We start from the raw sequence: 22,242 nt of genomic DNA on the forward strand, positions 1-22,242 counted from the left end.
TTTTGTTTTCTTGCGCCTCTAGGGGTTGAAAAAGCGGCCTCCAAACGCTTGTCTCCTGGTAAGAACACCTAGTCTGTGACGCAATGTGATTGTTGTCAGTGATGTCACGTTTCTGTGACGTCAGGCCATTGTGAGGTCACAGGTGAGTCTTTCTATAGATATCAGAAGGTTGGAATGAGAGAACGTGTCCATTTACATGACTCCATTTGAAGTCGATGTAAGGACGGAACGTTGTGCAGCTTTCAGCATTGTCCCACACCAATCGGTGTCAGGCTGTCAATGAAGCAGTAATACCGTCAGTTCTACGTTGGATTACACACAATATTTCACTTCACAGCATGGCTGAGATAACAGAAAGTGTCCACAGCAAATTATACATATCAACATGATGTATAGTCATGGAGTATGTCATTTCTACTTTCTTCAGTCACAGATGAACTCGACGTTTCTCCACCTATGTTCCTACAGGAGTAAAAAGATGCGTCGGCCGGGAATCGAACCCGGATCGACTGCTTGGAAGGCAACCATGCTAACCTTTACACCACCGACGCTGACCATGCTAAGCTTTGTTGAATAGGCATCTTAATGAAATTTGCTGATTGATTGGCCACGCCTCGAGGCACGCCACTAAATGAGACGGCTTACATCACAAACTGAATGAAATTGGGCTTTTGAAATGAATTTCTGTCTTATGCAACGAGGGTCTACAATCTACGAAGCACTGATAACAAATTGTATATAAATGAAGAGGACACTGCATTTGCATCCATATGGAGTAAATGGACACGTCAGCTGAACACTTCCTCCTTGCCAGCTGTCTTCTTTAACTTAAGAATGGGAAGCTAAGAAAAGGCACAGTTAGTGTGAAGCATCGGTGGTCTAGTGGTAGAATACTCGCCTGCCACGCGGGTGACCCGGGTTCGATTCCCGGTCGATGCACACTCTTTTGTTTTTTTGCGCCTCTAGGGGTTGAAAAAGCGGCCTCCAAACGCTTGTCTCCTGGTAAGAACACCTAGTCTGTGACGCAATGTGATTGTTGTCAGTGATGTCACGTTTCTGTGACGTCAGGCCATTGTGAGGTCACAGGTGAGTCTTTCTATAGATATCAGAAGGTTGGAATGAGAGAACGTGTCCATTTACATGACTCCATTTGAAGTCGATGTAAGGACGGAACGTTGTGCAGCTTTCAGCATTGTCCCACACCAATCGGTGTCAGGCTGTCAATGAAGCAGTAATACCGTCAGTTCTACGTTGGATTACACACAATATTTCACTTCACAGCATGGCTGAGATAACAGAAAGTGTCCACAGCAAATTATACATATCAACATGATGTATAGTCATGGAGTATGTCATTTGTACTTTCTTCAGTCACAGATGAACTCGACGTTTCTCCACCTATGTTCCTGCAGGAGTAAAAAGATGCGTCGGCCGGGAATCGAACCCGGATCGACTGCTTGGAAGGCAACCATGCTAACCTTTACACCACCGACGCTGACCATGCTAAGCTTTGTTGAATAGGCATCTTAATGAAATTTGCTGATTGATTGGCCACGCCTCGAGGCACGCCACTAAATGAGACGGCTTACATCACAAACTGAATGAAATTGGGCTTTTGAAATGAATTTCTGTCTTATGCAACGAGGGTCTACAATCTACGAAGCACTGATAACAAATTGTATATAAATGAAGAGGACACTGCATTTGCATCCATATGGAGTAAATGGACACGTCAGCTGAACACTTCCTCCTTGCCAGCTGTCTTCTTTAACTTAAGAATGGGAAGCTAAGAAAAGGCACAGTTAGTGTGAAGCATCGGTGGTCTAGTGGTAGAATATTCGCCTGCCACGCGGGTGACCCGGGTTCGATTCCCGGTCGATGCACACTCTTTTGTTTTCTTGCGCCTCTAGGGGTTGAAAAAGCGGCCTCCAAACGCTTGTCTCCTGGTAAGAACACCTAGTCTGTGACGCAATGTGATTGTTGTCAGTGATGTCACGTTTCTGTGACGTCAGGCCATTGTGAGGTCACAGGTGAGTCTTTCTATAGATATCAGAAGGTTGGAATGAGAGAACGTGTCCATTTACATGACTCCATTTGAAGTCGATGTAAGGACGGAACGTTGTGCAGCTTTCAGCATTGTCCCACACCAATCGGTGTCAGGCTGTCAATGAAGCAGTAATACCGTCAGTTCTACGTTGGATTACACACAATATTTCACTTCACAGCATGGCTGAGATAACAGAAAGTGTCCACAGCAAATTATACATATCAACATGATGTATAGTCATGGAGTATGTCATTTCTACTTTCTTCAGTCACAGATTAACTCGACGTTTCTCCACCTATGTTCCTACAGGAGTAAAAAGATGCGTCGGCCGGGAATCGAACCCGGATCGACTGCTTGGAAGGCAACCATGCTAACCTTTACACCACCGACGCTGACCATGCTAAGCTTTGTTGAATAGGCATCTTAATGAAATTTGCTGATTGATTGGCCACGCCTCGAGGCACGCCACTAAATGAGACGGCTTACGTCACAAACTGAATGAAATTGGGCTTTTGAAATGTATTTCTGTCTTATGCAACGAGGGTCTACAATCTACGAAGCAGTGATAACAAATTGTATTGAAATGAAGAGGACACTGCATTTGCATCCATATGGAGTAAATGGACACGTCAGCTGAACACTTCCTCCTTGCCAGCTGTCTTCTTTAACTTAAGAATGGGAAGCTAAGAAAAGGCACAGTTAGTGTGAAGCATCGGTGGTCTAGTGGTAGAATACTCGCCTGCCACGCGGGTGACCCGGGTTCGATTCCCGGTCGATGCACACTCTTTTGTTTTTTTTGCGCCTCTAGGGGTTGAAAAAGCGGCCTCCAAACGCTTGTCTCCTGGTAAGAACATCTAGTCTGTGACGCAATGTGATTGTTGTCAGTGATGTCACGTTTGTGAGGCCATTGTGAGGTCACAGGTGAGTCTTTCTATAGATATCAGAAGGTTGGAATGAGAGAACGTGTCCATTTACATGACTCCATTTGAAGTCGATGTAAGGACGGAACGTTGTGCAGCTTTCAGCATTGTCCCACACCAATCGGTGTCAGGCTGTCAATGAAGCAGTAAAACCGTCAGTTCTACGTTGGATTACACACAATATTTCACTTCACAGCATGGCTGAGATAACAGAAAGTGTCCACAGCAAATTATACATATCAACATGATGTATAGTCATGGAGTATGTCATTTGTACTTTCTTCAGTCACAGATAAACTCGACGTTTCTCCACCTATGTTCCTGCAGGAGTAAAAAGATGCGTCGGCCGGGAATCGAACCCGGATCGACTGCTTGGAAGGCAACCATGCTAACCTTTACACCACCGACGCTGACCATGCTAAGCTTTGTTGAATAGGCATCTTAATGAAATTTGCTGATTGATTGGCCACGCCTCGAGGCACGCCACTAAATGAGACGGCTTACATCACAAACTGAATGAAATTGGGCTTTTGAAATGAATTTCTGTCTTATGCAACGAGGGTCTACAATCTACGAAGCACTGATAACAAATTGTATATAAATGAAGAGGACACTGCATTTGCATCCATATGGAGTAAATGGACACGTCAGCTGAACACTTCCTCCTTGCCAGCTGTCTTCTTTAACTTAAGAATGGGAAGCTAAGAAAAGGCACAGTTAGTGTGAAGCATCGGTGGTCTAGTGGTAGAATACTCGCCTGCCACGCGGGTGACCCGGGTTCGATTCCCGGTCGATGCACACTCTTTTGTTTTTTTGCGCCTCTAGGGGTTGAAAAAGCGGCCTCCAAACGCTTGTCTCCTGGTAAGAACACCTAGTCTGTGACGCAATGTGATTGTTGTCAGTGATGTCACGTTTCTGTGACGTCAGGCCATTGTGAGGTCACAGGTGAGTCTTTCTATAGATATCAGAAGGTTGGAATGAGAGAACGTGTCCATTTACATGACTCCATTTGAAGTCGATGTAAGGACGGAACGTTGTGCAGCTTTCAGCATTGTCCCACACCAATCGGTGTCAGGCTGTCAATGAAGCAGTAATACCGTCAGTTCTACGTTGGATTACACACAATATTTCACTTCACAGCATGGCTGAGATAACAGAAAGTGTCCACAGCAAATTATACATATCAACATGATGTATAGTCATGGAGTATGTCATTTGTACTTTCTTCAGTCACAGATGAACTCGACGTTTCTCCACCTATGTTCCTGCAGGAGTAAAAAGATGCGTCGGCCGGGAATCGAACCCGGATCGACTGCTTGGAAGGCAACCATGCTAACCTTTACACCACCGACGCTGACCATGCCAAGCTTTGTTGAATAGGCATCTTAATGAAATTTGCTGATTGATTGGCCACGCCTCGAGGCACGCCACTAAATGAGACGGCTTACGTCACAAACTGAATGAAATTGGGCTTTTGAAATGTATTTCTGTCTTATGCAACGAGGGTCTACAATCTACGAAGCACTGATAACAAATTGTATATAAATGAAGAGGACACTGCATTTGCATCCATATGGAGTAAATGGACACGTCAGCTGAACACTTCCTCCTTGCCAGCTGTCTTCTTTAACTTAAGAATGGGAAGCTAAGAAAAGGCACAGTTAGTGTGAAGCATCGGTGGTCTAGTGGTAGAATACTCGCCTGCCACGCGGGTGACCCGGGTTCGATTCCCGGTCGATGCACACTCTTTTGTTTTTTTGCGCCTCTAGGGGTTGAAAAAGCGGCCTCCAAACGCTTGTCTCCTGGTAAGAACACCTAGTCTGTGACGCAATGTGATTGTTGTCAGTGATGTCACGTTTCTGTGACGTCAGGCCATTGTGAGGTCACAGGTGAGTCTTTCTATAGATATCAGAAGGTTGGAATGAGAGAACGTGTCCATTTACATGACTCCATTTGAAGTCGATGTAAGGACGGAACGTTGTGCAGCTTTCAGCATTGTCCCACAACAATCGGTGTCAGGCTGTCAATGAAGCAGTAATACCGTCAGTTCTACGTTGGATTACACACAATATGTCACTTCACAGCATGGCTGAGATAACAGAAAGTGTCCACAGCAAATTATACATATCAACATGATGTATAGTCATGGAGTATGTCATTTGTACTTTCTTCAGTCACAGATGAACTCGACGTTTCTCCACCTATGTTCCTGCAGGAGTAAAAAGATGCGTCGGCCGGGAATCGAACCCGGATCGACTGCTTGGAAGGCAACCATGCTAACCTTTACACCACCGACGCTGACCATGCTAAGCTTTGTTGAATAGGCATCTTAATGAAATTTGCTGATTGATTGGCCACGCCTCGAGGCACGCCACTAAATGAGACGGCTTACGTCACAAACTGAATGAAAATGGGCTTTTGAAATGTATTTCTGTCTTATGCAACGAGGGTCTACAATCTACGAAGCACTGATAACAAATTGTATTGAAATGAAGAGGACACTGCATTTGCATCCATATGGAGTAAATGGACACGTCAGCTGAACACTTCCTCCTTGCCAGCTGTCTTCTTTAACTTAAGAATGGGAAGCTAAGAAAAGGCACAGTTAGTGTGAAGCATCGGTGGTCTAGTGGTAGAATACTCGCCTGCCACGCGGGTGACCCGGGTTCGATTCCCGGTCGATGCACACTCTTTTGTTTTTTTGCGCCTCTAGGGGTTGAAAAAGCGGCCTCCAAACGCTTGTCTCCTGGTAAGAACACCTAGTCTGTGACGCAATGTGATTGTTGTCAGTGATGTCACGTTTCTGTGACGTCAGGCCATTGTGAGGTCACAGGTGAGGCTTTCTATAGATATCAGAAGGTTGGAATGAGAGAACGTGTCCATTTACATGACTCCATTTGAAGTCGATGTAAGGACGGAACGTTGTGCAGCTTTCAGCATTGTCCCACACCAATCGGTGTCAGGCTGTCAATGAAGCAGTAATACCGTCAGTTCTACGTTGGATTACACACAATATGTCACTTCACAGCATGGCTGAGATAACAGAAAGTGTCCACAGCAAATTATACATATCAACATGATGTATAGTCATGGAGTATGTCATTTGTACTTTCTTCAGTCACAGATGAACTCGACGTTTCTCCAGCCATGTTCCTGCAGGAGTAAAAAGATGCGTCGGCCGGGAATCGAACCCGGATCGACTGCTTGGAAGGCAACCATGCTAACCTTTACACCACCGACGCTGACCATGCCAAGCTTTGTTGAATAGGCATCTTAATGAAATTTGCTGATTGATTGGCCACGCCTCGAGGCACGCCACTAAATGAGACGGCTTACGTCACAAACTGAATGAAAATGGGCTTTTGAAATGTATTTCTGTCTTATGCAACGAGGGTCTACAATCTACGAAGCACTGATAACAAATTGTATTGAAATGAAGAGTACACTGCATTTGCATCCATATGGAGTAAATGGACACGTCAGCTGAACACTTCCTCCTTGCCAGCTGTCTTCTTTAACTTAAGAATGGGAAGCTAAGAAAAGGCACAGTTAGTGTGAAGCATCGGTGGTCTAGTGGTAGAATATTCGCCTGCCACGCGGGTGACCCGGGTTCGATTCCCGGTCGATGCACACTCTTTTGTTTTTTTGCGCCTCTAGGGGTTGAAAAAGCGGCCTCCAAACGCTTGTCTCCTGGTAAGAACACCTAGTCTGTGACGCAATGTGATTGTTGTCAGTGATGTCACGTTTCTGTGACGTCAGGCCATTGTGAGGTCACAGGTGAGTCTTTCTATAGATATCAGAAGGTTGGAATGAGAGAACGTGTCCATTTACATGACTCCATTTGAAGTCGATGTAAGGACGGAGTGTTGTGCAGCTTTCAGCATTGTCCCACACCAATCGGTGTCAGGCTGTCAATGAAGCAGTAATACCGTCAGTTCTACGTTGGATTACACACAATATTTCACTTCACAGCATGGCTGAGATAATAGAAAGTGTCCACAGCAAATTATACATATCACGATGATGTATAGTCATGGAGTATGTCATTTGTACTTTCTTCAGTCACAGATGAACTCGACGTTTCTCCAGCCATGTTCCTGCAGAAGTAAAAAGATGCGTCGGCCGGGAATCGAACCCGGATCGACTGCTTGGAAGGCAACCATGCTAACCTTTACACCACCGACGCTGACCATGCTAAGCTTTGTTGAATAGGCATCTTAATGAAATTTGCTGATTGATTGGCCACGCCTCGAGGCACGCCACTAAATGAGACGGCTTACGTCACAAACTGAATGAAATTGGGCTTTTGAAATGTATTTCTGTCTTATGCAACGAGGGTCTACAATCTACGAAGCACTGATAACAAATTGTATTGAAATGAAGAGGACACTGCATTTGCATCCATATGGAGTAAATGGACACGTCAGCTGAACACTTCCTCCTTGCCAGCTGTCTTCTTTAACTTAAGAATGGGAAGCTAAGAAAAGGCACAGTTAGTGTGAAGCATCGGTGGTCTAGTGGTAGAATACTCGCCTGCCACGCGGGTGACCCGGGTTCGATTCCCGGTCGATGCACACTCTTTTGTTTTTTTGCGCCTCTAGGGGTTGAAAAAGCGGCCTCCAAACGCTTGTCTCCTGGTAAGAACACCTAGTCTGTGACGCAATGTGATTGTTGTCAGTGATGTCACGTTTCTGTGACGTCAGGCCATTGTGAGGTCACAGGTGAGTCTTTCTATAGATATCAGAAGGTTGGAATGAGAGAACGTGTCCATTTACATGACTCCATTTGAAGTCGATGTAAGGACGGAACGTTGTGCAGCTTTCAGCATTGTCCCACACCAATCGGTGTCAGGCTGTCAATGAAGCAGTAATACCGTCAGTTCTACGTTGGATTACACACAATATGTCACTTCACAGCATGGCTGAGATAACAGAAAGTGTCCACAGCAAATTATACATATCAACATGATGTATAGTCATGGAGTATGTCATTTGTACTTTCTTCAGTCACAGATGAACTCGACGTTTCTCCAGCCATGTTCCTGCAGGAGTAAAAAGATGCGTCGGCCGGGAATCGAACCCGGATCGACTGCTTGGAAGGCAACCATGCTAACCTTTACACCACCGACGCTGACCATGCCAAGCTTTGTTGAATAGGCATCTTAATGAAATTTGCTGATTGATTGGCCACGCCTCGAGGCACGCCACTAAATGAGACGGCTTACGTCACAAACTGAATGAAAATGGGCTTTTGAAATGTATTTCTGTCTTATGCAACGAGGGTCTACAATCTACGAAGCACTGATAACAAATTGTATTGAAATGAAGAGTACACTGCATTTGCATCCATATGGAGTAAATGGACACGTCAGCTGAACACTTCCTCCTTGCCAGCTGTCTTCTTTAACTTAAGAATGGGAAGCTAAGAAAAGGCACAGTTAGTGTGAAGCATCGGTGGTCTAGTGGTAGAATATTCGCCTGCCACGCGGGTGACCCGGGTTCGATTCCCGGTCGATGCACACTCTTTTGTTTTTTTGCGCCTCTAGGGGTTGAAAAAGCGGCCTCCAAACGCTTGTCTCCTGGTAAGAACACCTAGTCTGTGACGCAATGTGATTGTTGTCAGTGATGTCACGTTTCTGTGACGTCAGGCCATTGTGAGGTCACAGGTGAGTCTTTCTATAGATATCAGAAGGTTGGAATGAGAGAACGTGTCCATTTACATGACTCCATTTGAAGTCGATGTAAGGACGGAGTGTTGTGCAGCTTTCAGCATTGTCCCACACCAATCGGTGTCAGGCTGTCAATGAAGCAGTAATACCGTCAGTTCTACGTTGGATTACACACAATATTTCACTTCACAGCATGGCTGAGATAATAGAAAGTGTCCACAGCAAATTATACATATCACGATGATGTATAGTCATGGAGTATGTCATTTGTACTTTCTTCAGTCACAGATGAACTCGACGTTTCTCCAGCCATGTTCCTGCAGAAGTAAAAAGATGCGTCGGCCGGGAATCGAACCCGGATCGACTGCTTGGAAGGCAACCATGCTAACCTTTACACCACCGACGCTGACCATGCTAAGCTTTGTTGAATAGGCATCTTAATGAAATTTGCTGATTGATTGGCCACGCCTCGAGGCACGCCACTAAATGAGACGGCTTACGTCACAAACTGAATGAAATTGGGCTTTTGAAATGTATTTCTGTCTTATGCAACGAGGGTCTACAATCTACGAAGCACTGATAACAAATTGTATATAAATGAAGAGGACACTGCATTTGCATCCATATGGAGTAAATGGACACGTCAGCTGAACACTTCCTCCTTGCCAGCTGTCTTCTTTAACTTAAGAATGGGAAGCTAAGAAAAGGCACAGTTAGTGTGAAGCATCGGTGGTCTAGTGGTAGAATACTCGCCTGCCACGCGGGTGACCAGGGTTCGATTCCCGGTCGATGCACACTCTTTTGTTTTTTTGCGCCTCTAGGGGTTGAAAAAGCGGCCTCCAAACGCTTGTCTCCTGGTAAGAACACCTAGTCTGTGACGCAATGTGATTGTTGTCAGTGATGTCACGTTTCTGTGACGTCAGGCCATTGTGAGGTCACAGGTGAGTCTTTCTATAGATATCAGAAGGTTGGAATGAGAGAACGTGTCCATTTACATGACTCCATTTGAAGTCGATGTAAGGACGGAGTGTTGTGCAGCTTTCAGCATTGTCCCACACCAATCGGTGTCAGGCTGTCAATGAAGCAGTAATACCGTCAGTTCTACGTTGGATTACACACAATATTTCACTTCACAGCATGGCTGAGATAACAGAAAGTGTCCACAGCAAATTATACATATCAACATGATGTATAGTCATGGAGTATGTCATTTGTACTTTCTTCAGTCACAGATGAACTCGACGTTTCTCCACCTATGTTCCTGCAGGAGTAAAAAGATGCGTCGGCCGGGAATCGAACCCGGATCGACTGCTTGGAAGGCAACCATGCTAACCTTTACACCACCGACGCTGACCATGCCAAGCTTTGTTGAATAGGCATCTTAATGAAATTTGCTGATTGATTGGCCACGCCTCGAGGCACGCCACTAAATGAGACGGCTTACGTCACAAACTGAATGAAATTGGGCTTTTGAAATGTATTTCTGTCTTATGCAACGAGGGTCTACAATCTACGAAGCATTGATAATAAATTGTATATACATCAAGGGGACACTGCATTTGTATCCATATGGAGTAAATGGACACGTCAGCTGAACACTTCCTCCTTGCCAGCTGTCTTCTTTAACTTAAGAATGGGAAGCTAAGAAAAGGCACAGTTAGTGTGAAGCATCGGTGGTCTAGTGGTAGAATACTCGCCTGCCACGCGGGTGACCCGGGTTCGATTCCCGGTCGATGCACACTCTTTTGTTTTTTTGCGCCTCTAGGGGTTGAAAAAGCGGCCTCCAAACGCTTGTCTCCTGGTAAGAACACCTAGTCTGTGACGCAATGTGATTGTTGTCAGTGATGTCACGTTTCTGTGACGTCAGGCCATTGTGAGGTCACAGGTGAGTCTTTCTATAGATATCAGAAGGTTGGAATGAGAGAACGTGTCCATTTACATGACTCCATTTGAAGTCGATGTAAGGACGGAGTGTTGTGCAGCTTTCAGCATTGTCCCACACCAATCGGTGTCAGGCTGTCAATGAAGCAGTAATACCGTCAGTTCTACGTTGGATTACACACAATATTTCACTTCACAGCATGGCTGAGATAACAGAAAGTGTCCACAGCAAATTATACATATCAACATGATGTATAGTCATGGAGTATGTCATTTGTACTTTCTTCAGTCACAGATGAACTCGACGTTTCTCCAGCCATGTTCCTGCAGAAGTAAAAAGATGCGTCGGCCGGGAATCGAACCCGGATCGACTGCTTGGAAGGCAACCATGCTAACCTTTACACCACCGACGCTGACCATGCTAAGCTTTGTTGAATAGGCATCTTAATGAAATTTGCTGATTGATTGGCCACGCCTCGAGGCACGCCACTAAATGAGACGGCTTACGTCACAAACTGAATGAAATTGGGCTTTTGAAATGTATTGCTGTCTTATGCAACGAGGGTCTACAATCTACGAAGCACTGATAACAAATTGTATATAAATGAAGAGGACACTGCATTTGCATCCATATGGAGTAAATGGACACGTCAGCTGAACACTTCCTCCTTGCCAGCTGTCTTCTTTAACTTAAGAATGGGAAGCTAAGAAAAGGCACAGTTAGTGTGAAGCATCGGTGGTCTAGTGGTAGAATACTCGCCTGCCACGCGGGTGACCCGGGTTCGATTCCCGGTCGATGCACACTCTTTTGTTTTTTTGCGCCTCTAGGGGTTGAAAAAGCGGCCTCCAAACGCTTGTCTCCTGGTAAGAACACCTAGTCTGTGACGCAATGTGATTGTTGTCAGTGATGTCACGTTTCTGTGACGTCAGGCCATTGTGAGGTCACAGGTGAGTCTTTCTATAGATATCAGAAGGTTGGAATGAGAGAACGTGTCCATTTACATGACTCCATTTGAAGTCGATGTAAGGACGGAGTGTTGTGCAGCTTTCAGCATTGTCCCACACCAATCGGTGTCAGGCTGTCAATGAAGCAGTAATACCGTCAGTTCTACGTTGGATTACACACAATATTTCACTTCACAGCATGGCTGAGATAACAGAAAGTGTCCACAGCAAATTATACATATCAACATGATGTATAGTCATGGAGTATGTCATTTGTACTTTCTTCAGTCACAGATGAACTCGACGTTTCTCCACCTATGTTCCTGCAGGAGTAAAAAGATGCGTCGGCCGGGAATCGAACCCGGATCGACTGCTTGGAAGGCAACCATGCTAACCTTTACACCACCGACGCTGACCATGCCAAGCTTTGTTGAATAGGCATCTTAATGAAATTTGCTGATTGATTGGCCACGCCTCGAGGCACGCCACTAAATGAGACGGCTTACGTCACAAACTGAATGAAATTGGGCTTTTGAAATGTATTTCTGTCTTATGCAACGAGGGTCTACAATCTACGAAGCATTGATAATAAATTGTATATACATCAAGGGGACACTGCATTTGCATCCATATGGAGTAAATGGACACGTCAGCTGAACACTTCCTCCTTGCCAGCTGTCTTCTTTAACTTAAGAATGGGAAGCTAAGAAAAGGCACAGTTAGTGTGAAGCATCGGTGGTCTAGTGGTAGAATACTCGCCTGCCACGCGGGTGACCCGGGTTCGATTCCCGGTCGATGCACACTCTTTTGTTTTTTTGCGCCTCTAGGGGTTGAAAAAGCGGCCTCCAAACGCTTGTCTCCTGGTAAGAACACCTAGTCTGTGACGCAATGTGATTGTTGTCAGTGATGTCACGTTTCTGTGACGTCAGGCCATTGTGAGGTCACAGGTGAGTCTTTCTATAGATATCAGAAGGTTGGAATGAGAGAACGTGTCCATTTACATGACTCCATTTGAAGTCGATGTAAGGACGGAGTGTTGTGCAGCTTTCAGCATTGTCCCACACCAATCGGTGTCAGGCTGTCAATGAAGCAGTAATACCGTCAGTTCTACGTTGGATTACACACAATATTTCACTTCACAGCATGGCTGAGATAACAGAAAGTGTCCACAGCAAATTATACATATCAACATGATGTATAGTCATGGAGTATGTCATTTGTACTTTCTTCAGTCACAGATGAACTCGACGTTTCTCCAGCCATGTTCCTGCAGAAGTAAAAAGATGCGTCGGCCGGGAATCGAACCCGGATCGACTGCTTGGAAGGCAACCATGCTAACCTTTACACCACCGACGCTGACCATGCTAAGCTTTGTTGAATAGGCATCTTAATGAAATTTGCTGATTGATTGGCCACGCCTCGAGGCACGCCACTAAATGAGACGGCTTACGTCACAAACTGAATGAAATTGGGCTTTTGAAATGTATTGCTGTCTTATGCAACGAGGGTCTACAATCTACGAAGCACTGATAACAAATTGTATATAAATGAAGAGGACACTGCATTTGCATCCATATGGAGTAAATGGACACGTCAGCTGAACACTTCCTCCTTGCCAGCTGTCTTCTTTAACTTAAGAATGGGAAGCTAAGAAAAGGCACAGTTAGTGTGAAGCATCGGTGGTCTAGTGGTAGAATACTCGCCTGCCACGCGGGTGACCCGGGTTCGATTCCCGGTCGATGCACACTCTTTTGTTTTTTTGCGCCTCTAGGGGTTGAAAAAGCGGCCTCCAAACGCTTGTCTCCTGGTAAGAACACCTAGTCTGTGACGCAATGTGATTGTTGTCAGTGATGTCACGTTTCTGTGACGTCAGGCCATTGTGAGGTCACAGGTGAGTCTTTCTATAGATATCAGAAGGTTGGAATGAGAGAACGTGTCCATTTACATGACTCCATTTGAAGTCGATGTAAGGACGGAGTGTTGTGCAGCTTTCAGCATTGTCCCACACCAATCGGTGTCAGGCTGTCAATGAAGCAGTAATACCGTCAGTTCTACGTTGGATTACACACAATATTTCACTTCACAGCATGGCTGAGATAACAGAAAGTGTCCACAGCAAATTATACATATCAACATGATGTATAGTCATGGAGTATGTCATTTGTACTTTCTTCAGTCACAGATGAACTCGACGTTTCTCCACCTATGTTCCTGCAGGAGTAAAAAGATGCGTCGGCCGGGAATCGAACCCGGATCGACTGCTTGGAAGGCAACCATGCTAACCTTTACACCACCGACGCTGACCATGCCAAGCTTTGTTGAATAGGCATCTTAATGAAATTTGCTGATTGATTGGCCACGCCTCGAGGCACGCCACTAAATGAGACGGCTTACGTCACAAACTGAATGAAATTGGGCTTTTGAAATGTATTTCTGTCTTATGCAACGAGGGTCTACAATCTACGAAGCATTGATAATAAATTGTATATACATCAAGGGGACACTGCATTTGCATCCATATGGAGTAAATGGACACGTCAGCTGAACACTTCCTCCTTGCCAGCTGTCTTCTTTAACTTAAGAATGGGAAGCTAAGAAAAGGCACAGTTAGTGTGAAGCATCGGTGGTCTAGTGGTAGAATACTCGCCTGCCACGCGGGTGACCCGGGTTCGATTCCCGGTCGATGCACACTCTTTTGTTTTTTTGCGCCTCTAGGGGTTGAAAAAGCGGCCTCCAAACGCTTGTCTCCTGGTAAGAACACCTAGTCTGTGACGCAATGTGATTGTTGTCAGTGATGTCACGTTTCTGTGACGTCAGGCCATTGTGAGGTCACAGGTGAGTCTTTCTATAGATATCAGAAGGTTGGAATGAGAGAACGTGTCCATTTACATGACTCCATTTGAAGTCGATGTAAGGACGGAGTGTTGTGCAGCTTTTAGCATTGTCCCACACCAATCGGTGTCAGGCTGTCAATGAAGCAGTAATACCGTCAGTTCTACGTTGGATTACACACAATATTTCACTTCACAGCATGGCTGAGATAACAGAAAGTGTCCACAGCAAATTATACATATCAACATGATGTATAGTCATGGAGTATGTCATTTGTACTTTCTTCAGTCACAGATGAACTCGACGTTTCTCCAGCCATGTTCCTGCAGAAGTAAAAAGATGCGTCGGCCGGGAATCGAACCCGGATCGACTGCTTGGAAGGCAACCATGCTAACCTTTACACCACCGACGCTGACCATGCTAAGCTTTGTTGAATAGGCATCTTAATGAAATTTGCTGATTGATTGGCCACGCCTCGAGGCACGCCACTAAATGAGACGGCTTACGTCACAAACTGAATGAAATTGGGCTTTTGAAATGTATTTCTGTCTTATGCAACGAGGGTCTACAATCTACGAAGCACTGATAACAAATTGTATATAAATGAAGAGGACACTGCATTTGCATCCATATGGAGTAAATGGACACGTCAGCTGAACACTTCCTCCTTGCCAGCTGTCTTCTTTAACTTAAGAATGGGAAGCTAAGAAAAGGCACAGTTAGTGTGAAGCATCGGTGGTCTAGTGGTAGAATACTCGCCTGCCACGCGGGTGACCCGGGTTCGATTCCCGGTCGATGCACACTCTTTTGTTTTTTTGCGCCTCTAGGGGTTGAAAAAGCGGCCTCCAAACGCTTGTCTCCTGGTAAGAACACCTAGTCTGTGACGCAATGTGATTGTTGTCAGTGATGTCACGTTTCTGTGACGTCAGGCCATTGTGAGGTCACAGGTGAGTCTTTCTATAGATATCAGAAGGTTGGAATGAGAGAACGTGTCCATTTACATGACTCCATTTGAAGTCGATGTAAGGACGGAACGTTGTGCAGCTTTCAGCATTGTCCCACACCAATCGGTGTCAGGCTGTCAATGAAGCAGTAATACCGTCAGTTCTACGTTGGATTACACACAATATGTCACTTCACAGCATGGCTGAGATAACAGAAAGTGTCCACAGCAAATTATACATATCAACATGATGTATAGTCATGGAGTATGTCATTTGTACTTTCTTCAGTCACAGATGAACTCGACGTTTCTCCAGCCATGTTCCTGCAGGAGTAAAAAGATGCGTCGGCCGGGAATCGAACCCGGATCGACTGCTTGGAAGGCAACCATGCTAACCTTTACACCACCGACGCTGACCATGCCAAGCTTTGTTGAATAGGCATCTTAATGAAATTTGCTGATTGATTGGCCACGCCTCGAGGCACGCCACTAAATGAGACGGCTTACGTCACAAACTGAATGAAATTGGGCTTTTGAAATGTATTTCTGTCTTATGCAACGAGGGTCTACAATCTACGAAGCACTGATAACAAATTGTATATAAATGAAGAGTACAGTGCATTTGCATCCATATGGAGTAAATGGACACGTCAGCTGAACACTTCCTCCTTGCCAGCTGTCTTCTTTAACTTAAGAATGGGAAGCTAAGAAAAGGCACAGTTAGTGTGAAGCATCGGTGGTCTAGTGGTAGAATACTCGCCTGCCACGCGGGTGACCCGGGTTCGATTCCCGGTCGATGCACACTCTTTTGTTTTTTTGCGCCTCTAGGGGTTGAAAAAGCGGCCTCCAAACGCTTGTCTCCTGGTAAGAACACCTAGTCTGTGACGCAATGTGATTGTTGTCAGTGATGTCACGTTTCTGTGACGTCAGGCCATTGTGAGGTCACAGGTGAGTCTTTCTATAGATATCAGAAGGTTGGAATGAGAGAACGTGTCCATTTACATGACTCCATTTGAAGTCGATGTAAGGACGGAGTGTTGTGCAGCTTTTAGCATTGTCCCACACCAATCGGTGTCAGGCTGTCAATGAAGCAGTAATACCGTCAGTTCTACGTTGGATTACACACAATATTTCACTTCACAGCATGGCTGAGATAACAGAAAGTGTCCACAGCAAATTATACATATCAACATGATGTATAGTCATGGAGTATGTCATTTGTACTTTCTTCAGTCACAGATGAACTCGACGTTTCTCCAGCCATGTTCCTGCAGAAGTAAAAAGATGCGTCGGCCGGGAATCGAACCCGGATCGACTGCTTGGAAGGCAACCATGCTAACCTTTACATCACCGACGCTGACCATGCTAAGCTTTGTTGAATAGGCATCTTAATGAAATTTGCTGATTGATTGGCCACGCCTCGAGGCACGCCACTAAATGAGACGGCTTACGTCACAAACTGAATGAAATTGGGCTTTTGAAATGTATTTCTGTCTTATGCAACGAGGGTCTACAATCTACGAAGCACTGATAACAAATTGTATATAAATGAAGAGTACACTGCATTTGCATCCATATGGAGTAAATGGACACGTCAGCTGAACACTTCCTCCTTGCCAGCTGTCTTCTTTAACTTAAGAATGGGAAGCTAAGAAAAGGCACAGTTAGTGTGAAGCATCGGTGGTCTAGTGGTAGAATACTCGCCTGCCACGCGGGTGACCCGGGTTCGATTCCCGGTCGATGCACACTCTTTTGTTTTTTTGCGCCTCTAGGGGTTGAAAAAGCGGCCTCCAAACGCTTGTCTCCTGGTAAGAACACCTAGTCTGTGACGCAATGTGATTGTTGTCAGTGATGTCACGTTTCTGTGACGTCAGGCCATTGTGAGGTCACAGGTGAGTCTTTCTATAGATATCAGAAGGTTGGAATGAGAGAACGTGTCCATTTACATGACTCCATTTGAAGTCGATGTAAGGACGGAACGTTGTGCAGCTTTCAGCATTGTCCCACACCAATCGGTGTCAGGCTGTCAATGAAGCAGTAAAACCGTCAGTTCTACGTTGGATTACACACAATATGTCACTTCACAGCATGGCTGAGATAACAGAAAGTGTCCACAGCAAATTATACATATCAACATGATGTATAGTCATGGAGTATGTCATTTGTACTTTCTTCAGTCACAGATGAACTCGACGTTTCTCCAGCCATGTTCCTGCAGGAGTAAAAAGATGCGTCGGCCGGGAATCGAACCCGGATCGACTGCTTGGAAGGCAACCATGCTAACCTTTACACCACCGACGCTGACCATGCTAAGCTTTGTTGAATAGGCATCTTAATGAAATTTGCTGATTGATTGGCCACGCCTCGAGGCACGCCACTAAATGAGACGGCTTACGTCACAAACTGAATGAAATTGGGCTTTTGAAATGTATTTCTGTCTTATGCAACGAGGGTCTACAATCTACGAAGCACTGATAACAAATTGTATATAAATGAAGAGTACACTGCATTTGCATCCATATGGAGTAAATGGACACGTCAGCTGAACACTTCCTCCTTGCCAGCTGTCTTCTTTAACTTAAGAATGGGAAGCTAAGAAAAGGCACAGTTAGTGTGAAGCATCGGTGGTCTAGTGGTAGAATACTCGCCTGCCACGCGGGTGACCCGGGTTCGATTCCCGGTCGATGCACACTCTTTTGTTTTTTTGCGCCTCTAGGGGTTGAAAAAGCGGCCTCCAAACGCTTGTCTCCTGGTAAGAACACCTAGTCTGTGACGCAATGTGATTGTTGTCAGTGATGTCACGTTTCTGTGACGTCAGGCCATTGTGAGGTCACAGGTGAGTCTTTCTATAGATATCAGAAGGTTGGAATGAGAGAACGTGTCCATTTACATGACTCCATTTGAAGTCGATGTAAGGACGGAACGTTGTGCAGCTTTCAGCATTGTCCCACACCAATCGGTGTCAGGCTGTCAATGAAGCAGTAATACCGTCAGTTCTACGTTGGATTACACACAATATGTCACTTCACAGCATGGCTGAGATAACAGAAAGTGTCCACAGCAAATTATACATATCAACATGATGTATAGTCATGGAGTATGTCATTTGTACTTTCTTCAGTCACAGATGAACTCGACGTTTCTCCAGCCATGTTCCTGCAGGAGTAAAAAGATGCGTCGGCCGGGAATCGAACCCGGATCGACTGCTTGGAAGGCAACCATGCTAACCTTTACACCACCGACGCTGACCATGCCAAGCTTTGTTGAATAGGCATCTTAATGAAATTTGCTGATTGATTGGCCACGCCTCGAGGCACGCCACTAAATGAGACGGCTTACGTCACAAACTGAATGAAATTGGGCTTTTGAAATGTATTTCTGTCTTATGCAACGAGGGTCTACAATCTACGAAGCACTGATAACAAATTGTATATAAATGAAGAGTACACTGCATTTGCATCCATATGGAGTAAATGGACACGTCAGCTGAACACTTCCTCCTTGCCAGCTGTCTTCTTTAACTTAAGAATGGGAAGCTAAGAAAAGGCACAGTTAGTGTGAAGCATCGGTGGTCTAGTGGTAGAATACTCGCCTGCCACGCGGGTGACCCGGGTTCGATTCTTTTGTTTTTTTGCGCTTCTAGGGGTTGAAAAAGCGGCCTCCAAACGCTTGTCTCCTGGTAAGAACACCTAGTCTGTGACGCAATGTGATTGTTGTCAGTGATGTCACGTTTCTGTGACGTCAGGCCATTGTGAGGTCACAGGTGAGTCTTTCTATAGATATCAGAAGGTTGGAATGAGAGAACGTGTCCATTTACATGACTCCATTTGAAGTCGATGTAAGGACGGAGTGTTGTGCAGCTTTTAGCATTGTCCCACACCAATCGGTGTCAGGCTGTCAATGAAGCAGTAATACCGTCAGTTCTACGTTGGATTACACACAATATGTCACTTCACAGCATGGCTGAGATAACAGAAAGTGTCCACAGCAAATTATACATATCAACATGATGTATAGTCATGGAGTATGTCATTTGTACTTTCTTCAGTCACAGATGAACTCGACGTTTCTCCACCTATGTTCCTGCAGGAGTAAAAAGATGCGTCGGCCGGGAATCGAACCCGGATCGACTGCTTGGAAGGCAACCATGCTAACCTTTACACCACCGACGCTGACCATGCTAAGCTTTGTTGAATAGGCATCTTAATGAAATTTGCTGATTGATTGGCCACGCCTCGAGGCACGCCACTAAATGAGACGGCTTACGTCACAAACTGAATGAAATTGGGCTTTTGAAATGTATTTCTGTCTTATGCAACGAGGGTCTACAATCTACGAAGCACTGATAACAAATTGTATTGAAATGAAGAGTACACTGCATTTGCATCCATATGGAGTAAATGGACACGTCAGCTGAACACTTCCTCCTTGCCAGCTGTCTTCTTTAACTTAAGAATGGGAAGCTAAGAAAAGGCACAGTTAGTGTGAAGCATCGGTGGTCTAGTGGTAGAATACTCGCCTGCCACGCGGGTGACCCGGGTTCGATTCCCGGTCGATGCACACTCTTTTGTTTTTTTGCGCCTCTAGGGGTTGAAAAAGCGGCCTCCAAACGCTTGTCTCCTGGTAAGAACACCTAGTCTGTGACGCAATGTGATTGTTGTCAGTGATGTCACGTTTCTGTGACGTCAGGCCATTGTGAGGTCACAGGTGAGTCTTTCTATAGATATCAGAAGGTTGGAATGAGAGAACGTGTCCATTTACATGACTCCATTTGAAGTCGATGTAAGGACGGAATGTTGTGCAGCTTTTAGCATTGTCCCACACCAATCGGTGTCAGGCTGTCAATGAAGCAGTAATACCGTCAGTTCTACGTAACCTTTACACCACCGACGCTGACCATGCTAAGCTTTGTTGAATAGGCATCTTAATGAAATTTGCTGATTGATTGGCCACGCTTCGAGGCACGCCACTAAATGAGACGGCTTACGTCACAAACTGAATGAAATTGGGCTTTTGAAATGTATTTCTGTCTTATGCAACGAGGGTCTACAATCTACGAAGCACTGATAACAAATTGTATTGAAATGAAGAGGACACTGCATTTGCATCCATATGGAGTAAATGGACACGTCAGCTGAACACTTCCTCCTTGCCAGCTGTCTTCTTTAACTGAAGAATGGGCAGTATATATAATGGTTGTTCTGTCTCGACCTGTATAATCCCTAATATAGTAACCTACCCTTCCCTCACCCATCTTGATTGATAAACCCCATAACAAGACCACTTTTAATCTTCCATGTAAAAGTTTACGATTACTGCTAAAAAGGCACTATGAGTGGTTCTGGATCATCCTATATAACTCATAATACATATAAGAACAGTTTAAACATTCATTATCAGTGACCTTCTCTTCTGTTTCATCATTTAGTAATTAAAGAAATTATCTTTATGTTTATCTTCACCCTTTTCTACAATCGCAGTATGTAAATTAACACCAAGTGAAGTACCAGTATTTTTAATATATAAAGAAATAACATCAAGCATCCCTGATTATTTTGATCCTTTAAGAAGAAGTCTATGAATATTATTCTGATCATGGTCTTTATGATTTTCCCTTAATAGAAAATAACCAGATATTTTACCATTTATTATAGTTGGTCTACTTTTATCGTATAATTTTATCCAATCAGCAAATTGAGAGGAATTTGGCAATTCATGTATTTTAAGTCTTAGAATAGGATTATCTAAAGGGGTGCCATTTTTAACATTTTAAACAGTTGTTTGAACTTGTGTGAAAAGTTGAAGGTTATAAATTTTTATTCTATTCCGTGGTAAATCAGTATTTTTTTCTTTGTGTGGAAAATATAAAGTTTGATCTATGACATTTTTTTGTAATTTCGTTTTTGATCACCCTAGAAACAGATGAAATAGCTTTAAATAATGAAGACTCACGTGGACTTTCTTCTGAATCTGGTATTATGTGTGTTTTTGTTATTGAAATAGTTAAACCATAAGGCCTGGCCTCCTTTGGTAAACTTCTGTTTGCTTGAATTTCATTTTTGAACCTAAGTCTAAGTAGTTTATTTTCGAAATGAATTTTTACATAACTTGTATCATGCCTTGTTTTTACCCTATCCCAATCAAACGTTAACAAGTCAGTTAAAGTATTATTTTCAATTGCTTTTTCACAAGCGGCAATAAAATCGTCTATGTGTGTTGTCATGGTATATTAATTACAGGATAAAAGTCTAAATGTGAATTTCTATCCCGCAAGCCCGTGCTGATAACGGGTACAGTAAAAGATTACACAATCAAGCATTTAGAGAAGTGTTTCACATATAACATAATCGCTGTGCATGAAACATGTTTACAGTGAATGAATTGAAGCAACTGCATACACCAATGTTTACTTCAGAGGTAATCAAGAAGTTACAACGCAACCTGACTCTATCAACTCTTCTATAGACAGATCATTTGAGAAAATTCGAGAAACACCAGAACATTACACTAGCAGGGGGTCTGGTTGGGTTGTTGATAAGATTAACATGGTTTACCTGGATATAGCAAACTATGTACCATTGAGAGGTGGAAAGTACTTACTATTGCCTGAGTATTTTAAGAAGAAACATGCTATGGTTCACGTTAAAAACCCTGGAGATAATTGTATGAGGATAGCGATAAGAGTACATTTATTCCAATAGTTGTGCATTGTAAAGTAAGCTGTCTACGAATCCATGAATTTGATAGTGTTAGGATTTTTAATATTTTCTTTTCCCAATTTAATGTTTCACACATTTTAACCATACTAAAGAAAATGCCCAGTATTTCTATACAGTCTCTTTTAACTGTAACTGTGATTTGGATTACACAATCACGAAATTTAGTGTTGCCCTATAACAAAATTACTGATTTTTCAATGTTGATTTTGGCGCTAGTTCCATGGCAGTCATAAGGTTAACTGTGTGAAATGATGCAATAACAGAATTCACATCTGAGACAGTGATGC

General features: G+C 44.1%; 41 non-coding genes across 41 annotated transcripts; 20 read left to right on the top strand and 21 right to left on the bottom strand.

Moving 5' to 3' along the window:
• Positions 1 to 479: 479 nt before the first annotated feature.
• On the bottom strand, positions 480 to 551 carry Trnag-ucc (transfer RNA glycine (anticodon UCC)). The gene has a single exon. It is a non-coding gene; the product is annotated as a tRNA-Gly (tRNA).
• A 317-nt stretch (positions 552 to 868) lies between these two features.
• Positions 869 to 939, top strand: Trnag-gcc (transfer RNA glycine (anticodon GCC)). Its single transcript has one exon. It is a non-coding gene; the product is annotated as a tRNA-Gly (tRNA).
• A 484-nt stretch (positions 940 to 1,423) lies between these two features.
• Trnag-ucc (transfer RNA glycine (anticodon UCC)) lies at positions 1,424 to 1,495 on the bottom strand. The gene has a single exon. It is a non-coding gene; the product is annotated as a tRNA-Gly (tRNA).
• Positions 1,496 to 1,812: 317 nt separating this feature from the next.
• On the top strand, positions 1,813 to 1,883 carry Trnag-gcc (transfer RNA glycine (anticodon GCC)). Its single transcript has one exon. It is a non-coding gene; the product is annotated as a tRNA-Gly (tRNA).
• Positions 1,884 to 2,367: 484 nt separating this feature from the next.
• Trnag-ucc (transfer RNA glycine (anticodon UCC)) lies at positions 2,368 to 2,439 on the bottom strand. Its single transcript has one exon. It is a non-coding gene; the product is annotated as a tRNA-Gly (tRNA).
• A 317-nt stretch (positions 2,440 to 2,756) lies between these two features.
• Trnag-gcc (transfer RNA glycine (anticodon GCC)) lies at positions 2,757 to 2,827 on the top strand. The gene has a single exon. It is a non-coding gene; the product is annotated as a tRNA-Gly (tRNA).
• A 478-nt stretch (positions 2,828 to 3,305) lies between these two features.
• On the bottom strand, positions 3,306 to 3,377 carry Trnag-ucc (transfer RNA glycine (anticodon UCC)). The gene has a single exon. It is a non-coding gene; the product is annotated as a tRNA-Gly (tRNA).
• A 317-nt stretch (positions 3,378 to 3,694) lies between these two features.
• On the top strand, positions 3,695 to 3,765 carry Trnag-gcc (transfer RNA glycine (anticodon GCC)). The gene has a single exon. It is a non-coding gene; the product is annotated as a tRNA-Gly (tRNA).
• A 484-nt stretch (positions 3,766 to 4,249) lies between these two features.
• On the bottom strand, positions 4,250 to 4,321 carry Trnag-ucc (transfer RNA glycine (anticodon UCC)). The gene has a single exon. It is a non-coding gene; the product is annotated as a tRNA-Gly (tRNA).
• Positions 4,322 to 4,638: 317 nt separating this feature from the next.
• Positions 4,639 to 4,709, top strand: Trnag-gcc (transfer RNA glycine (anticodon GCC)). The gene has a single exon. It is a non-coding gene; the product is annotated as a tRNA-Gly (tRNA).
• A 484-nt stretch (positions 4,710 to 5,193) lies between these two features.
• Trnag-ucc (transfer RNA glycine (anticodon UCC)) lies at positions 5,194 to 5,265 on the bottom strand. The gene has a single exon. It is a non-coding gene; the product is annotated as a tRNA-Gly (tRNA).
• A 317-nt stretch (positions 5,266 to 5,582) lies between these two features.
• Trnag-gcc (transfer RNA glycine (anticodon GCC)) lies at positions 5,583 to 5,653 on the top strand. The gene has a single exon. It is a non-coding gene; the product is annotated as a tRNA-Gly (tRNA).
• A 484-nt stretch (positions 5,654 to 6,137) lies between these two features.
• Positions 6,138 to 6,209, bottom strand: Trnag-ucc (transfer RNA glycine (anticodon UCC)). Its single transcript has one exon. It is a non-coding gene; the product is annotated as a tRNA-Gly (tRNA).
• A 317-nt stretch (positions 6,210 to 6,526) lies between these two features.
• Trnag-gcc (transfer RNA glycine (anticodon GCC)) lies at positions 6,527 to 6,597 on the top strand. Its single transcript has one exon. It is a non-coding gene; the product is annotated as a tRNA-Gly (tRNA).
• A 484-nt stretch (positions 6,598 to 7,081) lies between these two features.
• On the bottom strand, positions 7,082 to 7,153 carry Trnag-ucc (transfer RNA glycine (anticodon UCC)). The gene has a single exon. It is a non-coding gene; the product is annotated as a tRNA-Gly (tRNA).
• A 317-nt stretch (positions 7,154 to 7,470) lies between these two features.
• On the top strand, positions 7,471 to 7,541 carry Trnag-gcc (transfer RNA glycine (anticodon GCC)). Its single transcript has one exon. It is a non-coding gene; the product is annotated as a tRNA-Gly (tRNA).
• Positions 7,542 to 8,025: 484 nt separating this feature from the next.
• Trnag-ucc (transfer RNA glycine (anticodon UCC)) lies at positions 8,026 to 8,097 on the bottom strand. The gene has a single exon. It is a non-coding gene; the product is annotated as a tRNA-Gly (tRNA).
• A 317-nt stretch (positions 8,098 to 8,414) lies between these two features.
• Positions 8,415 to 8,485, top strand: Trnag-gcc (transfer RNA glycine (anticodon GCC)). The gene has a single exon. It is a non-coding gene; the product is annotated as a tRNA-Gly (tRNA).
• Positions 8,486 to 8,969: 484 nt separating this feature from the next.
• Positions 8,970 to 9,041, bottom strand: Trnag-ucc (transfer RNA glycine (anticodon UCC)). The gene has a single exon. It is a non-coding gene; the product is annotated as a tRNA-Gly (tRNA).
• A 317-nt stretch (positions 9,042 to 9,358) lies between these two features.
• Trnag-gcc (transfer RNA glycine (anticodon GCC)) lies at positions 9,359 to 9,429 on the top strand. The gene has a single exon. It is a non-coding gene; the product is annotated as a tRNA-Gly (tRNA).
• Positions 9,430 to 9,913: 484 nt separating this feature from the next.
• Positions 9,914 to 9,985, bottom strand: Trnag-ucc (transfer RNA glycine (anticodon UCC)). Its single transcript has one exon. It is a non-coding gene; the product is annotated as a tRNA-Gly (tRNA).
• A 317-nt stretch (positions 9,986 to 10,302) lies between these two features.
• On the top strand, positions 10,303 to 10,373 carry Trnag-gcc (transfer RNA glycine (anticodon GCC)). Its single transcript has one exon. It is a non-coding gene; the product is annotated as a tRNA-Gly (tRNA).
• Positions 10,374 to 10,857: 484 nt separating this feature from the next.
• On the bottom strand, positions 10,858 to 10,929 carry Trnag-ucc (transfer RNA glycine (anticodon UCC)). The gene has a single exon. It is a non-coding gene; the product is annotated as a tRNA-Gly (tRNA).
• Positions 10,930 to 11,246: 317 nt separating this feature from the next.
• Positions 11,247 to 11,317, top strand: Trnag-gcc (transfer RNA glycine (anticodon GCC)). The gene has a single exon. It is a non-coding gene; the product is annotated as a tRNA-Gly (tRNA).
• A 484-nt stretch (positions 11,318 to 11,801) lies between these two features.
• Trnag-ucc (transfer RNA glycine (anticodon UCC)) lies at positions 11,802 to 11,873 on the bottom strand. Its single transcript has one exon. It is a non-coding gene; the product is annotated as a tRNA-Gly (tRNA).
• Positions 11,874 to 12,190: 317 nt separating this feature from the next.
• On the top strand, positions 12,191 to 12,261 carry Trnag-gcc (transfer RNA glycine (anticodon GCC)). Its single transcript has one exon. It is a non-coding gene; the product is annotated as a tRNA-Gly (tRNA).
• Positions 12,262 to 12,745: 484 nt separating this feature from the next.
• On the bottom strand, positions 12,746 to 12,817 carry Trnag-ucc (transfer RNA glycine (anticodon UCC)). The gene has a single exon. It is a non-coding gene; the product is annotated as a tRNA-Gly (tRNA).
• Positions 12,818 to 13,134: 317 nt separating this feature from the next.
• Positions 13,135 to 13,205, top strand: Trnag-gcc (transfer RNA glycine (anticodon GCC)). The gene has a single exon. It is a non-coding gene; the product is annotated as a tRNA-Gly (tRNA).
• Positions 13,206 to 13,689: 484 nt separating this feature from the next.
• Positions 13,690 to 13,761, bottom strand: Trnag-ucc (transfer RNA glycine (anticodon UCC)). The gene has a single exon. It is a non-coding gene; the product is annotated as a tRNA-Gly (tRNA).
• A 317-nt stretch (positions 13,762 to 14,078) lies between these two features.
• Trnag-gcc (transfer RNA glycine (anticodon GCC)) lies at positions 14,079 to 14,149 on the top strand. Its single transcript has one exon. It is a non-coding gene; the product is annotated as a tRNA-Gly (tRNA).
• Positions 14,150 to 14,633: 484 nt separating this feature from the next.
• Trnag-ucc (transfer RNA glycine (anticodon UCC)) lies at positions 14,634 to 14,705 on the bottom strand. The gene has a single exon. It is a non-coding gene; the product is annotated as a tRNA-Gly (tRNA).
• Positions 14,706 to 15,022: 317 nt separating this feature from the next.
• Trnag-gcc (transfer RNA glycine (anticodon GCC)) lies at positions 15,023 to 15,093 on the top strand. Its single transcript has one exon. It is a non-coding gene; the product is annotated as a tRNA-Gly (tRNA).
• A 484-nt stretch (positions 15,094 to 15,577) lies between these two features.
• Positions 15,578 to 15,649, bottom strand: Trnag-ucc (transfer RNA glycine (anticodon UCC)). The gene has a single exon. It is a non-coding gene; the product is annotated as a tRNA-Gly (tRNA).
• Positions 15,650 to 15,966: 317 nt separating this feature from the next.
• Trnag-gcc (transfer RNA glycine (anticodon GCC)) lies at positions 15,967 to 16,037 on the top strand. The gene has a single exon. It is a non-coding gene; the product is annotated as a tRNA-Gly (tRNA).
• Positions 16,038 to 16,521: 484 nt separating this feature from the next.
• Positions 16,522 to 16,593, bottom strand: Trnag-ucc (transfer RNA glycine (anticodon UCC)). The gene has a single exon. It is a non-coding gene; the product is annotated as a tRNA-Gly (tRNA).
• Positions 16,594 to 16,910: 317 nt separating this feature from the next.
• On the top strand, positions 16,911 to 16,981 carry Trnag-gcc (transfer RNA glycine (anticodon GCC)). Its single transcript has one exon. It is a non-coding gene; the product is annotated as a tRNA-Gly (tRNA).
• A 484-nt stretch (positions 16,982 to 17,465) lies between these two features.
• Trnag-ucc (transfer RNA glycine (anticodon UCC)) lies at positions 17,466 to 17,537 on the bottom strand. The gene has a single exon. It is a non-coding gene; the product is annotated as a tRNA-Gly (tRNA).
• Positions 17,538 to 17,854: 317 nt separating this feature from the next.
• Positions 17,855 to 17,925, top strand: Trnag-gcc (transfer RNA glycine (anticodon GCC)). The gene has a single exon. It is a non-coding gene; the product is annotated as a tRNA-Gly (tRNA).
• A 484-nt stretch (positions 17,926 to 18,409) lies between these two features.
• Trnag-ucc (transfer RNA glycine (anticodon UCC)) lies at positions 18,410 to 18,481 on the bottom strand. The gene has a single exon. It is a non-coding gene; the product is annotated as a tRNA-Gly (tRNA).
• An 855-nt stretch (positions 18,482 to 19,336) lies between these two features.
• Positions 19,337 to 19,408, bottom strand: Trnag-ucc (transfer RNA glycine (anticodon UCC)). Its single transcript has one exon. It is a non-coding gene; the product is annotated as a tRNA-Gly (tRNA).
• Positions 19,409 to 19,725: 317 nt separating this feature from the next.
• On the top strand, positions 19,726 to 19,796 carry Trnag-gcc (transfer RNA glycine (anticodon GCC)). The gene has a single exon. It is a non-coding gene; the product is annotated as a tRNA-Gly (tRNA).
• Positions 19,797 to 22,242: the final 2,446 nt, after the last annotated feature.

The sequence above is a fragment of the Haliotis asinina genome, chromosome 6 (genome assembly GCF_037392515.1).
Source record: "Haliotis asinina isolate JCU_RB_2024 chromosome 6, JCU_Hal_asi_v2, whole genome shotgun sequence".
NCBI classification, from domain to species: domain Eukaryota; kingdom Metazoa; phylum Mollusca; class Gastropoda; order Lepetellida; family Haliotidae; genus Haliotis; species Haliotis asinina.